Below are 14,115 nucleotides of genomic sequence, written 5' to 3' on the forward strand. Positions count from 1 at the left end.
CACAACCCTCCTCGACTGCCCCTGCAGGGAACGCTCTCGAGAAACAGACGTTTCCAACCTGCCACTCGCGTTTCTCATGCTTGCGTCTCTCGCAGCAGCGCCCAGGGAAGCCTGAGGACGCGGGGCGGCCGCCTGCCACGATTTCCGTGAGAAGCTCCTTTAAAACGAGAACTACAAATCTATTCAAGTTCAGCCCGGAGAACACCACCAGTCACGCTGCTATCAGTGAAATACGTTTTGCTGTCCCAAATCTACAACCTGGAGCACCGGGACTGCCTGGGAGCATCGCTCCGTTCATTCAGCTGCGGAGGAGCTCGCTGGCGCCCCAATTTCAGGGCGGAGCGAAGGGCAGCGGTGCCCCCGAGCCGCCTCCGCGCTGGCTCAGCCCGGTGCCGCGGCRGGGCGGCCGCGCCAGGCCACCCCAGCTCGCGGCACCGCGCACGGACGCGACCGACTCGGAGCCGTGTTTATAATAAATATTTGTACTTTGCTAAGCGTGCTGCCGCTCGCGCCTGCGGCAGCTCCCACAGTGTGGTCGCTGCCTCCCCCCCGGGCGCTCGGGTGGCTTAGTCACRTCTTTCCTGAGCTGCCAGCACGCTTACCGTCACCAGAGCTTGTCATCACCAGCTCTTTGGGACCAGGGTAGTTTTCAGGTGCATTTGCACTACCATAATGCCAAGTTATGTCTTATGACAACAGACTGACCAAGGCAACGGACTCACTTCCTTGTCCCGTTTAAAAGACACCAAGACGACAAGCTGCCAATGGAGCAAGGATTTCGTGGAGGAGGCAGGAAATCACCTGGGTGTTCTGATTTCTTTATTGCTGCCTGCAAAAGTATCTTTCCCTACCTGAAAAAGAGAATTCAAGCTCTAAGTGATGACAATATCCTACCTGACAAATAGACCGCCTTGGCTCAGCTTGTGTTTTGGTCTGGTGCTTATCTGCAGCACTTCTTCGGCACAGAGCATCCTCCCCACACCTACAGGGCTGTGCAACGGGTGAAGCAAGGGACAGCAATAATCAAGGGCTCACAGTAAACAAACAGCATCTTCCTGGATGAGAGGGAGGGGAAAAATACAACTCCCTTCTCTTCCTTCTGATGCCCAGGGGTAACTCAGCTGATACCTCACACCCCAAGAGGACAGATGGAAGATTCTCCAGAAGTGCAGGCCGGTCCCTGGGCACGGGCAGCAGGGGCAAAGCAAGGCCACGACGGTGCTCGTTTGTGCCTCGTGATGTGCCGGTCCCAGGGGCCGCACTGTAATTAGAGCCTCCCACACAAGGGAGACGCCGTGAGAAGGGGCTGGAAGCCACGAGGCTCTCCCGGCCTCTCGGTACCCAGTGGGCAGGCACGTGCCCGTGCAGCACCGCGCTGCCAGCCTCCACCAGGCCCGCAGGCGCTGGCTAGCTCGAGCACCCGAGATGGCTCTCGATGCTTGGTGGCACCTTCTCATACCCCAGAGACGACCCTCTGCCTCCTCCTGCAGCACAGCGAAATAGCACCGTGGGCTCCCCCAGAGAGGGATGGAGTAGTAGCTGAAATCCATACTTCCTCAAGCCCAGCCCCAGGACAGCCGATAGGACACAGGGCACGCAACAGCAGTCCACAGAGAAAGGAAAAATAGGGGAAAATAAGCGCAACAAGTGAACACGAGAGGTTCAGGCTAACTTTTACTTAACTGTAAACAGAAGCCCCAGCAACTACAGGTACGGATTTTTCTTTCCAAAAGTTGAGATGGACCCTGGAGTAAGAAACATCCCCTTAGCCAGCCTCTAAGCATCTTCCCGAAGCCAGGACTTTCTTTGGTTTAGCAAAGGATATAGGGAGGAACAAGTCTGCGTGAAGCAAAGAGGATCGAGATGGGAAGTAAGCCCAGCACAATTAGTGGTCTAGGTAATTAGGTCTTCACTGATCTAAAACCAGGAAGACTTGAGAACTGCAGTCCCAAAGGCAGAAGACTCAACCAGCGTTCAGCCCTTTCAGATTGACAAGACAGCACCATGCTTCAGTCTTCAGCAGCACTTTCAAGAGGCACGAGCTTCCCAGCGTGGCAATTCCCGGAGCCACAAATTAACCCCGTAGGAAAATGACTGCCAGATTTGCCTTAACAGGAAGCATGAAGAATTGAGATGAACTGGTAAAGGGGGCAACAACTTGCCAAGCGGCTTGCTCTGCAAGAGCTCCAGAGAAAACGATGGTTTCAGTCAGGGGCATCCTCCTTCGGAAGGGGAAAGGAAGCGCTGAACGGCAGGCTTTGCAGTACATGATGTGGTGATGCTGCTTCAGCGGGCAAGAATGCYAAAGAAGGGATATTTGGAGGAGCCAAATACTTCCCCTGGGTTTCCAGCATATACCAGAGTCTCCTAAGCATCCACAGGGACAGCTCTAAGAAAAGTAAGAGAGGGCAAACACCCTCCTTCGGGCTCCACGCTCATTAACGTTGGGGCTGCAATCTCCAGACCTCGCGAGCACAGATGTGAGCAGTCAAACGTGACCATCCAACCAGCCAGACCACAGAAGACAGTGACTGTAGGAGATGGGGCTCAACCAGCGCCCAGCACAGAACCAGCCCGGAGGCAGGCGGCAGGAACAGAGCCTGCCCGGCCACCTGCCCTTCGGCTGCATGGGAACAAATCTGAGCCAGCAGAGCACACGTGTGCCAAGCCAGGGGCTGCGTCCAGCAGCCACAGTGCTGCCATCACGTACCAAATGCCCTAAAATTGGATTTACCATTGCATGGAACCATTAAGTCTTAAGTAGGGGGTTAAAAAAATGAAAAAGAGGTTTCTTCATGGGGAGAAGAAGTAGGGAAGAGGAAGGAGGGAAGGAGAGATGGGTGTTAACACTGGGGAGCCATGTAACAGGACTGTCCATAGCAATGGTTGTTCTGGTTTCCCTATTTCAGCTGGGGGGAGGGATAGCTGAAGAGCTATTTCCAACCTAACTTCAAAGGCTTTAGTGGGCTGGGAAGCTAAGTCATGCATAAAAGGATGGGAGAGTGGCAAGAAAACACCCCCTGCGGATAAATTAGTCAGGGAACGTTCTCTGCTTCTTCCGATGATTTTTATAAAGTCAGCCTGTCTTTACCCCAGGTAAAGCCCTTTTCAGACACCGGGTTCTGGGAGTGATTCAGAGTCCTGGGAACAAACCAGACAAATTCAACAGACAGAGGAACTAAACAGTCTCTCTAAAAAAAGAAAGAAGAAAGCAAGCAGGCAACAGGCTTCATTTTGTCATCTTTTGCCATCTCAGCTATTATGAACAGATTTGATTCTAAGGCTTGTCCGCACACAAAAGATCTGGAGTTTGAGACAGCATCTCTAAAGAAGCAAGAAAAAAAAAMCAAGAAATTTGGGAGAAGTTGCACAAGACATGGAGAACTCTGTCCCCAAGCGCTTTGAAAAGGCTCTGCCCCGTGTTCTGCACAGCAGCGCACAGAAAGGTACCAACATCTCTAGAAGACGGAAGGTATTTTACAGTCAGCGATAAAGAAGGAAACTGGCTACATCAGATCAGAATCCACCTACAAGAAAGAAAACGGGTGCAGTAACTCTGAGTTTGTAGAGTACATGGACACCTTACAGATTAGTGCCAGGCAGGAGCTCAGATGCCATCCCTTGAGCTTACTCTCATACTTAAACCTTAGGGCAAAGGGAGCGGTGAATTCAGATTTTGCTACCAACGAAGTGATAAGAAAGCAGATAAACTTGAAAAACAGTCTAGTTTCCCAGCTGATAACAGCCTATTGAAGAATAGGTTGTACACCTACTGTATTTAAACAAGTTCTAATCAGCAGATCTRGGCTAATTTGATATTTTTGCCCCTTTTATGCACTGCTACTATACCCCAGAGTATCTGAAATCATGTGGCCATTACTGTTACGGCAGCACTTTCAGTGCCCCGTTTGGTACTCTGCATTTCCAGTGTCAGAAGCAACAGCAGTTTAATTTATAAGACCTCTGTGCTCATAACACAGCCTGCACGATGGGGAGCTTCCTCAGCAGCAAGATCAGAAACCAAGGAATCGGGAAGGTCTTGAAGGACAACTGGCACATGAAAAAATGGAGAGCTTTCGTTAATCACCCATCGATACCATCCTTTAACGCTCTTCTGCTTGCAGCAGTCGACTCTCATAGCAAGGTGCAAAGACTATGCTGAAGCTGCTTTCACTCTCCTTCTCGAGAGGGTTCGAATGATGAGCCTGGCTCCTCTCTCCCCACTCCCAGGGCTGGAGCCACTCTTGGCTCGAATTTCTAGGGTACAGCCCTGGTTTGTTCATGTGGCTGGAAAAAAAAGAGGCCCAAATGTTTCTGCCCCTGCGAGAAAACCCTGGAGCCTGTGAGCCACAGCTGATGTGGGTAGCCCAAAACAGCTCTCTCCAAACAAGTTCAGCTTTTATTCTCCCAAAGGTGTGGAGCGAGCAGGTTGCACATGAACTGAGGCATGTAATATACTTATTAAAACATTAAATATCTTCCTCATTCTAATACAAAGCCTAAAGCAATATACAGCCAAAAACACCTTCAAGTTCTGCCTCCAAAACCTGCTCAGGGAGAGAAAGCTGTCACAGCCGGCAGCTTTTTCCCCATACCACTGCTCTCGGGTGAGGGAAACGTGACCCTCGTGGCTGGCAGCTGCGGACTGATGCAATAATGAAAATAATCTGTGCGCAGGACACGGACTTTTCTTGGACTTCTAGAAGATATCAAACTTCTTCAATTAAACCACCCTCACTGTACGCAAAATAAATTGTGCAACCACCACTGTTGTAAACTGCCAGAATGGAAATACCCCACCGCTGGGAGGCGTTTCCATTTGCTCAGGCATAAAATATTAAAAAAAAAAAAATAAAAAAAAAAATACACAGAGCCAAACTATGCTGCTTGCTTTCCCCACTTGTCCTCTAATTATCAAGCAGGAGGTTGAAAACAAACAAATGCAAGGAAACACTGTCCGTTCTTCCCATTTATTCCAGAAATAAATTCCAGAATTCAATTGGGCACCTTGCAGGATATTGCAAAAGCTCAGAGGTATAGATGGGTTTATAACGGATTAGACACGTTAGTGGAGGGCAGCTCCACAAGCATTACAGAACGCCACGGCCCAGCAGCCGCTCTGCAGTCAAGTCCTGCTGCGCGGGTTCAGAGGAGCCGGAGAGCCCCTGGAGAACCGCCGAACACCCGCCCCACCACTGCCGGGGCTGTTGCATGGCGTTCAAGGCAGCACCACGAGACAGGCTCACATCATACAGAAGTTTTTTGGTAATCTAGAAGAAACAACCCCCTAACAGGAGCCAAAGAAAGGCAAAGATAGGCCTTCTCCTTGCTCACGTGCGAGTTGGTCCAAAGCCTCTTTCTGTTTTCTCCTGCACCAAAATCATGAGGAGGTTTCACCACCGACGCTCACCCACGAGGAAAGGCCAGGTGCGCGCAGGCAGCGCCGGGTCCCAGCACGGACAACGCCAGGCAAGCGCACGCTGCTCCGGGCCAGGCTCACCTCCTCCCCACCTTCTGGCTCTGACTCTCAGGCTGGTGACACTTTCCAGCTTACTTAATACTTAAAGAGCTTTGCTAAAATGATTCAAATGCCTGGAGAGCCCTGCAGAAGCACATGACGGTACAGCAGCAACGTGTCCATCCACCCTGCCCAATGCCAGGCTGACGCAGYGCAACCCTCGTCTCACCCGTACAGAAACTTCCCTTCAAACAACGTTGGCGTTCTCTTCCACGTATGTTTTCAATGCACAGATAGAGACCACTTTCCAAATCACATGGCTTTTATTTACTTATTTTTAAATAGCTTTCCCATTACATCAGTTCATTAGTCTGAAGCTACAGATGAACTCCTGAATCACAGAACCGCAGAATGGTTGAGGTTGGAAGGGATCTCTGGAGATTACCTAGTCCAACCGCCCTGCTCAAGCAGGGTCACCTCGAGTGTGTTAGACAGGGCTGCATCCAAGYAGGGTTTGAATATCTCTAGAGAAAGAGACTCCACAACCTCTCTGGACAGAAAAGGCAGGTAACTCATTCAAAAAGCTAAGCAAAACCGTTGTGAGAAAGGCCACAAGAGTAACTGAACACGGCTCATGTGTTCCTGTCCCCCGCTCTTTGCTTCAGCTGAAAGGTGCAACCACCTCTTTTGAGCAGTTGTGCAGCTTTCCCTTCAAGAACAGCCGCTCCGTGGTTTTCGAGTAACATCTTTTTGTTTAGGACAGTTTATCGCCAGCTCCTTTCGAAGCACCAGAACGGCACAGTAGCAGCAGGAYTGCCCAGCACTCCTCAACAACACGTACTGTAATCAACAGGCCCCATTTACCAGGGACAATATTACACTTAAACACTGTCACACTCTACAATAGTGTTGATGCCACAACTTTAAAAACTTATGAATTAAAAGGGCAGAAACACAACATACAAAACTGGGTCATAACAACGGTGCAGCTTAGGYAAACTGAGGTGTAACAAGGATGAATCTAGCCCAATATCCATTTAAATAAAATCTTGTCCTAGCAAAATCTCTATCCCAATTCACAAGTCCAGAGACTATTAAAAACTGCTCTTTTGGATGCCGTGGGTTTGTTTYCTTACACGGCATCGTACTGATGCTCATATTTTCCTCAGTTGGACACCGAAAGCAGATCTCTGCAAACCCTTGCAGAGCTGAGGCAGAGGCCCACGTGGAGCCGGCACCTACTGYGCAGTGGACGACCCTAAAAACCCAGGGCAAGCGCCCCCGTAAGMGCCCCCTTCTCTCCCCCCTCCACAGCAATACGCGGCCCGCTGAGCCGGGCTGCGGAGGTTCCCGGGGTCCCCACGAGGGCCGGGGACCGGAGCAGCCGTGCCAAAACACACTTTCCCACGGCAGCTCTGCGCCGCTGCCCTCCTTTCGCAGGGCGTCCCAGAGCAGGGCCAAGACAGGGTCACGCAGCAAGACTGCCAAAAGCGGAGGAGCGCGAACAAGGAACCGAGCAGCGACCACGGCTTATTTCTGGTTTCCCTGCCACGGGGCCAGGCGCAGAGCTGGGTGCTGGCTGCAATCTCCCAGACTGGCCAAAACACAGCAGTTCCTGGGGGAATTTCAGAGCAACCAGGGGGTTAGGTCCCGTCCTGCAGCGAGACTCTGCCAGGGCCAGCGGCCTCCTGCCYCAAAGCCATGCTGTCCTCCCGCCTGCTTGTCACTGACCCGGATCTGCCCYGGGTTTGCAAAACTGTCTGCTGTCACCATTCTCCTAATATAATGCGGGAGATGTATCCCACCCGACGTTGYACTAACAAGCAAATTCAGAGATTCCCCTGGCAAAAAGCACACTTTTACACACATCTCCGTGGCATGTACCTGACTGGTAAAGTGCCCTGTTTCATGGCCATGAATAAAGTTTTCCGGCTGGGACACACAAACTAGGCACCCGGAATGACAAGCCCGTTTGAAAGAAGTGAAAAAGCCACTTCAGAAATCCCTGCGCGGACTCCAAAGGGAACGCCTTCAGCGCGCGGGACGCCTCGCTCGGACCGCAGCGCAAAGCGGCGCGCTCCCCGCTGCGGAGCGCCGTTTGGTCAGGAAAAGTCTTGATACAAGAAAGTGACTCATTTCCACAGCATCTGTGGAAGCAGCAGACATCCGACTGCTTGACCAGGCCAGCAAAGGGCTGCTTCAAGCCGCTTCCTTCGCATCACCCGACCGGCACCACGCTCACCCCCCTCGCCCTGGGGACCAGCCGCCCCTGCGCTCCTCGGGGCAGGGCAGCGGCGGGTGAGGACACCCCCTCGCAGGCCTGAACACGCACGCAAGGGAGGAAGGAGGGGAAGGACCAGCAGGGTCGCTGCGGGGACCCCCCGGCTCCTCCTCCTCCACACCATTCCCAGGGCCCTTTCCCTAACTCTCTCCCTGACTTGCTGCCTGATACGGGTAGAGATACTGGGCAAAATGGAGGTGAGCTGGTCAAAGGTGCATGATAAATTACACGTAGTACGCGGTCAGCAACTCCACATCAAGGCACGCTCTGCAGAACGAACGTGTTCAGGGCAGTCGCTAAATCCAAATCCCGCTGACGAGCGCCTACGTCAAACAGCAGAGTCCCAAAGAGTGGAAATGGGAAGTTTTACTACAGCTGTTTGATCCCTTCTGCAGGGAAGCCTCCAAACCGGGCGAAACGCTGCCAGCTCTCGTTCGCGCAGCAGTTTCGTTTCCTCGGGCTGCCGCCGGCGCGGCGCGGGGCTCGCAGTGCCCTCTACGCGCGGCGCGATTGCCGAGGCCCCGGCCGCGAACAACTTCCTCTGCCGCCCGGTTCCTGCGGCGACGCTCCTGCAACGCCCGCAGGAGCGGGCCTGYTCCAGCGCGCGGGGAAGTCAAACCCCCCCCTTGCCATCTTGCTGGTTTTTAGKACTTCTTGAGCTCTTCAGGCCTGTCTGCACTGCTGGAAACTTTTGAAAGCAGCCACTGGCTTTAGTTCAGCACTTAGCAGATTAACTGATTTTTTTTTTTTAAGTCTATATTTAAAAAAGATATTTTTTCTTATTTCAAAAATCTTGATTTTAGGAGCCGAAAAATTTGAGCAAGAACTTTCTGTCACGGTGAATGGGCATTTCCAAAAGCAAGCACTGCAGTTTCACAATAAAACCCGAACCAGCAGTAACGAGTCTGGGTCAAAGGAGCCCTCGTGGGCAGGTAGGTGACGCACAGCGCTAACGAACCGGCCGGTTTCGCTCTGAGTTTTGCCTTGCCTTCCCTAGGTACAAACAAGCACCCCAAACTGAAAGCTCAGTTTAACAGAAGGGGGGTGCAAAGTCATGGSACTCCGAACCAGCGCGTATGCAAAGCCTGGTCGGCTGATGAACTGAGTCTATTTAGAGGACTCCAGGAAAGGCAGCAGCCGACAGCAATTTGAATAAGCGCTTCTCTGTTCACTGCTCTGTGCCTCTCGCACAGCGYGGCGAGCACAGCGGCTGCTCCGTTTTCTTCAAAATCAGACCCAGAAATTAGTGCTCTTCTGGCAACTGCCAGCACAATATGTTAATAGCAATTATTTTCTCAATATTTCTGCTGATTACCTAACAYGCTGGCACATTTTCTCAGTGTCACCGCGTGTTGCGACACACGCTGCCGTACAGTAACTCGCCTGCATTCCCTCGGTCACTTTGCACAACCATCAAACRCAAAGTGCAGCTAGAATGATAAAATATGGGAAAAACTATGAAGAAAAATATGTCACTTGAATGTGAGGCTTCACCACCTGCATTTATGACATTTGAACGTTCAGTATCATCATCCTGTGATGAAAAGAACAGGAAGAACTCCAAATCCAGCAAAAGGAGGTGCCAAAAGCTCTCCAAGCGCTAACGGTCTGCAGAGCTCAGACTTGCAAAGCTTATTCCTCCACGAACTATATGATAGAGTTAAATACTGCAGCTTGGACCTAAGCTTCCAAAGCACCAGAACACCTACAGGTTTCACAAATACGAAATAAATAGTGTTCCTACTTACTAACAAGTAATTTAGTTCTATACACCCAGGCCAGCAGGAGCTGAAAATGTACAAGGTCAGCGGTGGTAAAACAAAGAAAGAACCGAACCAGTGGCAAGAGCATAATCAGCAATAGTGATTTATAAAAAGGGGTGGCAATGTCATTTCTGTTAGATATGCAAAATGTAAAAGCCTCAAAGTCCTGGCCTGAGACGAGAGAGTGGAAGAAGCACTCAGCCTCCCAACCACAGCCTGCTTTCTATTTTTCAGTTACACTCCAGAGCATTTCACCATTTCTAGCTCTGTTACCGACAAGACATACGCTCCCTCACTCTTCTAAGGTAGTTAGGTATCAAAAAAAACTCCAAACCATGAACAGTAAAATATTTCTCAGTGTAGTCCTTCCCCCTGTGAGCATGCATGTATGACACCGCATACCACCAGGAACGCCTGGCGACTCCTATACGGTTTTCCTCCAAAAAGTGACTGGAAGATAGTGACCCTGGGTTCGTTAGCTCTCTCCGTCTCCCGTAGTGCGCACGGGGCGCCGGCCAGGCCCTCTCTTCGGCTAGCCCCAGTCTCGCGAGCCCCTCCGAGAGTCAAACTGGAGTCTGAGCCAGATACAGCTCTGCAAACGCTGACCGAGTTCTCTGCTTCACATAAATTTTGGTAGGAATAACAGGCTGTCACGTGGTAGATGAATCAGACCTACGAGGAAGCAGACCCTGCTTGTGGTCTTCCAGCACGAGCTCTGAAAGGACATTAAGTAACAGCCTGTATTTCCACAGCAGTCTGGAGGCGCGAATCCTGCGGGAGCAAAGGGGCGCAGGTGCCTGCAGGCTCCCTGCGCGCAGCCTCGGCAGCCCCGTAACGCGGGGGCCGGCCCAGAGCCCGCCGGGAGCCGGGGTAAACCAGCCTCTGCCACGTCCGCGCGCGGACGCCCTCCCAGCCGCTCGGGACCCCGCACACGCGGCCTTCGAGGCCTCAGGGCCTGTCCCAAAGCRAGAGTTTTCCAAGCAGAACCATGTGCTTAGACTAAACAGATCCACAAGGTCTCCAAAGAGTCAAACTTAATGTTGTGTTTAAAGCAGCTTCTGGTTTTTCCCACTGCCGCTTTGGTGCGTTAAGGAAAGAGCAGAGCAGAACCTGTGGTCCAAGCYGCTCGCTCTCTCCTGCTCAAACTGCAGGTTCAGCCCAACAGACACAACTCACGCACCGGAGCGGAGCAGCCATCCCGACCGGCGCTGCCCGGGCATTGGCTGGCTGCATTGCTGGAAATTCGCAGTCACAACATACACCTATGTCTTGAGTTTCCATTAGGAACCAGTTCTGTCAGGCATGATTGCATTCACAAGAGCTCCAGAGGCAGGAAAATTTGAAAAAGCGTTTGTGAGATTGGGCATAAGACACAGCTCTCAGAGGATTCTTTTTTTTCCCTCCTTTTCTCAATTAAAAAAAATAAATTCACAGCAACCGCTCCCCACATCTACTCCTCCCTGCTTCCCTCCAGGAACGATGGATCCCACTAACTGTAAATTGGGTCCCAGGTGTAGCCATATATATTATACATACATAACAGCTACTTATAGACAGAAGGGCTCTTGCACAGTTTCTGTGGAAACCAAAGTATCAAATTTCCTGCCTCTACATTCTCAACCTTACTGCACATTTACCTGGAATAAATCACTTCTGCACCTTGCAGCCCTGCAACACCCTCCCTCRGCAGCGTGGGCTCGGGTTCGTCTTTGGGGGGCCCCATTTAACGGGCTGGCAATGTGTGAGGAGCCCTGCACCACGTCCCACCCTGCAAAATCACGCACGGGAGCCTGGAGCAGGCGCAGCCTGCCCGGCCCAGCGAGCTCACGGGGCAGTGACCGCAACGGGGGCAACGGGGGCTACTGGCAGAGAAACCTCCTCAGGTGCCCGGCGCTGCCAGTGCCGCTGCTTTCTCACTGGCACTCACACTAGCGCAGGTTGAGCCTAGCTCTGGAGGAAAGCGGACTCATTTCCTCGTTCACAAACCACAGTCAGGTCTGCACAGGGATACAGCAACAAGAGATGCTGAGCCTTGAGAAGATTGTCAACACTTCCTGCGAGGACCCCGCAAGGACAGCATGACGCTTGGACAGAAACTTCTTCCAGTTCCAGGCGTGACCACACAAGAACCCAAAGCTAYGCCAACGCAAAGTGCAGAGTCAGCCCAGACGTAACCCAGGGACTTCAGCAGAGCTGCGCTACACGGACAAGTCCAACCCACCTCACCTACCACAGAATGGTGAAGGTTGGAAGGGACCTCTGGAGATCATCTAGTCCAGTCCCCCTWCTCCAGCAGGGTCACCTAGAGCGCAGTGCACATGATCACATCCAGGTGGGTTTTAAGTATCACCAGAGAAGGAGACTCCACAACCTCTCTGGGCAGCCTGTTCCAGTGCTCSRTCAACCACACAGGAAAAATGTTTTTCCTCATGTTCAGATGGACTTTCCCATGTTTCAGTTTCTGCCTGAAACAGAAACTTGTCTTGTCACTGGGTACCACTGAAAAGAGTCTGTCCCTATCCTCTTGATGGCCCCACTCCCCTTAAGGTATTTGTAGRCATTGATAAGATCCCCTCTCAGTCTTCTCTTCTCTCACAGCCTTTCCTCATAGGAGAGATGCTCCAGTCCTCCTAATCATCTTCATAACCTTATGCTGGACTGTCTCCAGTAGCTCGTACTGGGGAGCCCAGAATTGGACACAGTACTCTAGATATGGCCTCACCAGGGCTGAGTAGAGGTAGGGAGATCACCTCCCTCGACCTGCTGGCAACACTCTTCCCAGTGCACCCCAGGATACCACTGGCCTTCCTGGCCACAAGGGCACATTGCCGGCTCATGGACACTACGCTTAATTGTAAGTGTRGTTCAGAAATCCTTCCAGGGTAACGGAGAAAGGATCTGCTGCGTAAGCACAGCTTGTCACAAAGACATCGACGGCGTCCTGCAAGCAGCACCTCAGCATCCTGCACGGCAGCAAAAGCATCGAGTGGCGCTAACGGGTGCTGGGGGCAGCAGGGGCTTTCAGATGTTGTTAGTGCTGCTCTGTGCTGTGTAGCTCCCAATTTTCTCCCCMAAACTTTTGCCAACGCTCCCAGAAAGTATCAGCAGAAGTGCTTGCACTTCATTCATGTTTCAGGATCTTTATTTTTATGCATTTTATGGCACCCTTCCCACCACAGTAACTATGTGCTTATCTAAGCCATTGGGAAGACAGGCATTTGTTAGTCCCTGTTTTTTAATATTTTTGTCTTCATAAATCTGCAAAAAATACCACTGTCAATCATATGGTTTTCCTACTACACACAAACATTTAATAAGCTGAAACACGAAAGGCATCATCAATTTACAATCAAGTACCTTGCTATAATCCTGCCACCCTCCCCAACACACGCAGGCAGGGCCTCTTCCTGTAACAGGCCAAGCAAAAACAAGACCTGGCTCAAATGGGATGTCAAAACGTCAAGCGGTACTTACTTAAYCTTTACACTTTTGAAATAGCACAGAAAGAGCTATGAAAAAGAAATCATAATTCCTTCCTTGTTATCTCTCAGCAACCTAGTAAAGAAAGTTTGTATATTGCTACCCTCAAAATATTCACTAAAAAAACAATGTAAGTCTACTAGTTTTCTTCATTGCCAGCTTTTGTCTTGAGAACCCCTCTCTGCCCTGTCTCCCAGGCTGGCAAGGCGGCGTTGTTTGTACGGGATCCTTTCCCCCCCTTACCTCGCACTGCCCACACCTCACTCTCCGTGCTCGTGCCTCCGCAAAGCTTAGCAGGACTTTCTCTGCAGACCATAATCACTGCTGGGAGATTAGTCGGAGTTAGGTGTTGCAGACAGATGCACAGCCCTTCCTCTCCCACACCCAAACTCCCTGCCAAGCTCTGGCTTAGGAGTATCATACCGGATCTTGTAATCAAACTCCGGGGTCTTGCATGAGAAATCAGTGCAATTACTGGGGCTTGGCTCTATCTTCTTTACTTACGGCAAGTCTGGGTTTGTTAACTTGCCTGACGATTTGATAGCACGTTAGCTATAGAACAAATGTTACTCTATTAGCAATCATTGACAAAAATCCTACTCATTTTGATGGGAGCAGAAATAGGTCCTTGAAAAGCTCCTGTTGTTTCAGGCAAAAAACTTCCCTGCAATTTTGCTCCTGTCCTTAAGAGTCCTGAGATCTTCCCAGCTAGAGCACACACCCAGAGAGCAAGCCCATGGCCTGCTCAGACCCCTGAAAAGCAAATATGAAGTAAATATTGGTTCAAACTCTCTGCCCCTTTATTGCTTCCTTATGATGCTTAATTAGGCCTCTCTACTCTAATATATCATCTCTGCTCTACTCCCCATGCCACGGTCACCAGAAACATTCGGGCCTSCCTTCCCTCTGTTTCGCTGGAGGATTCTCTGAAGGACTGAAAGTTGAATAGTGGTATCACAATAGGCTGAAGCCGGAGGTTCAGCTTTCCAGCCCTCAAACAGGCTCAATGCCCCTCTCTAACTCAGTTGGAAAGCTGCAGCTCAAATTTCAGCCTATGTTAAGTCACTGTTCAGCTCCCCTCCTTCAGCAAAAGACAGGAAAGCCAGGAGAGCCTTTCTTTAAAGGAAAAAGGA

General features: G+C 51.1%; 1 protein-coding gene across 2 annotated transcripts in view; it reads right to left on the bottom strand.

Annotated features, from left to right (window-relative positions):
* SETD1B (SET domain containing 1B, histone lysine methyltransferase) overlaps positions 1-14,115 on the bottom strand; it is a 54,625-nt gene that overhangs the window by 29,607 nt on the left and 10,903 nt on the right. The gene's annotated exons all lie outside the window — the stretch shown is intronic.

The sequence above is a fragment of the Rhea americana genome, unplaced genomic scaffold (assembly GCF_003343005.1).
Source record: "Rhea americana isolate MKP2758 unplaced genomic scaffold, rheAme1 scaffold_346, whole genome shotgun sequence".
Classification (NCBI taxonomy): Eukaryota; Metazoa; Chordata; class Aves; order Rheiformes; family Rheidae; genus Rhea; species Rhea americana.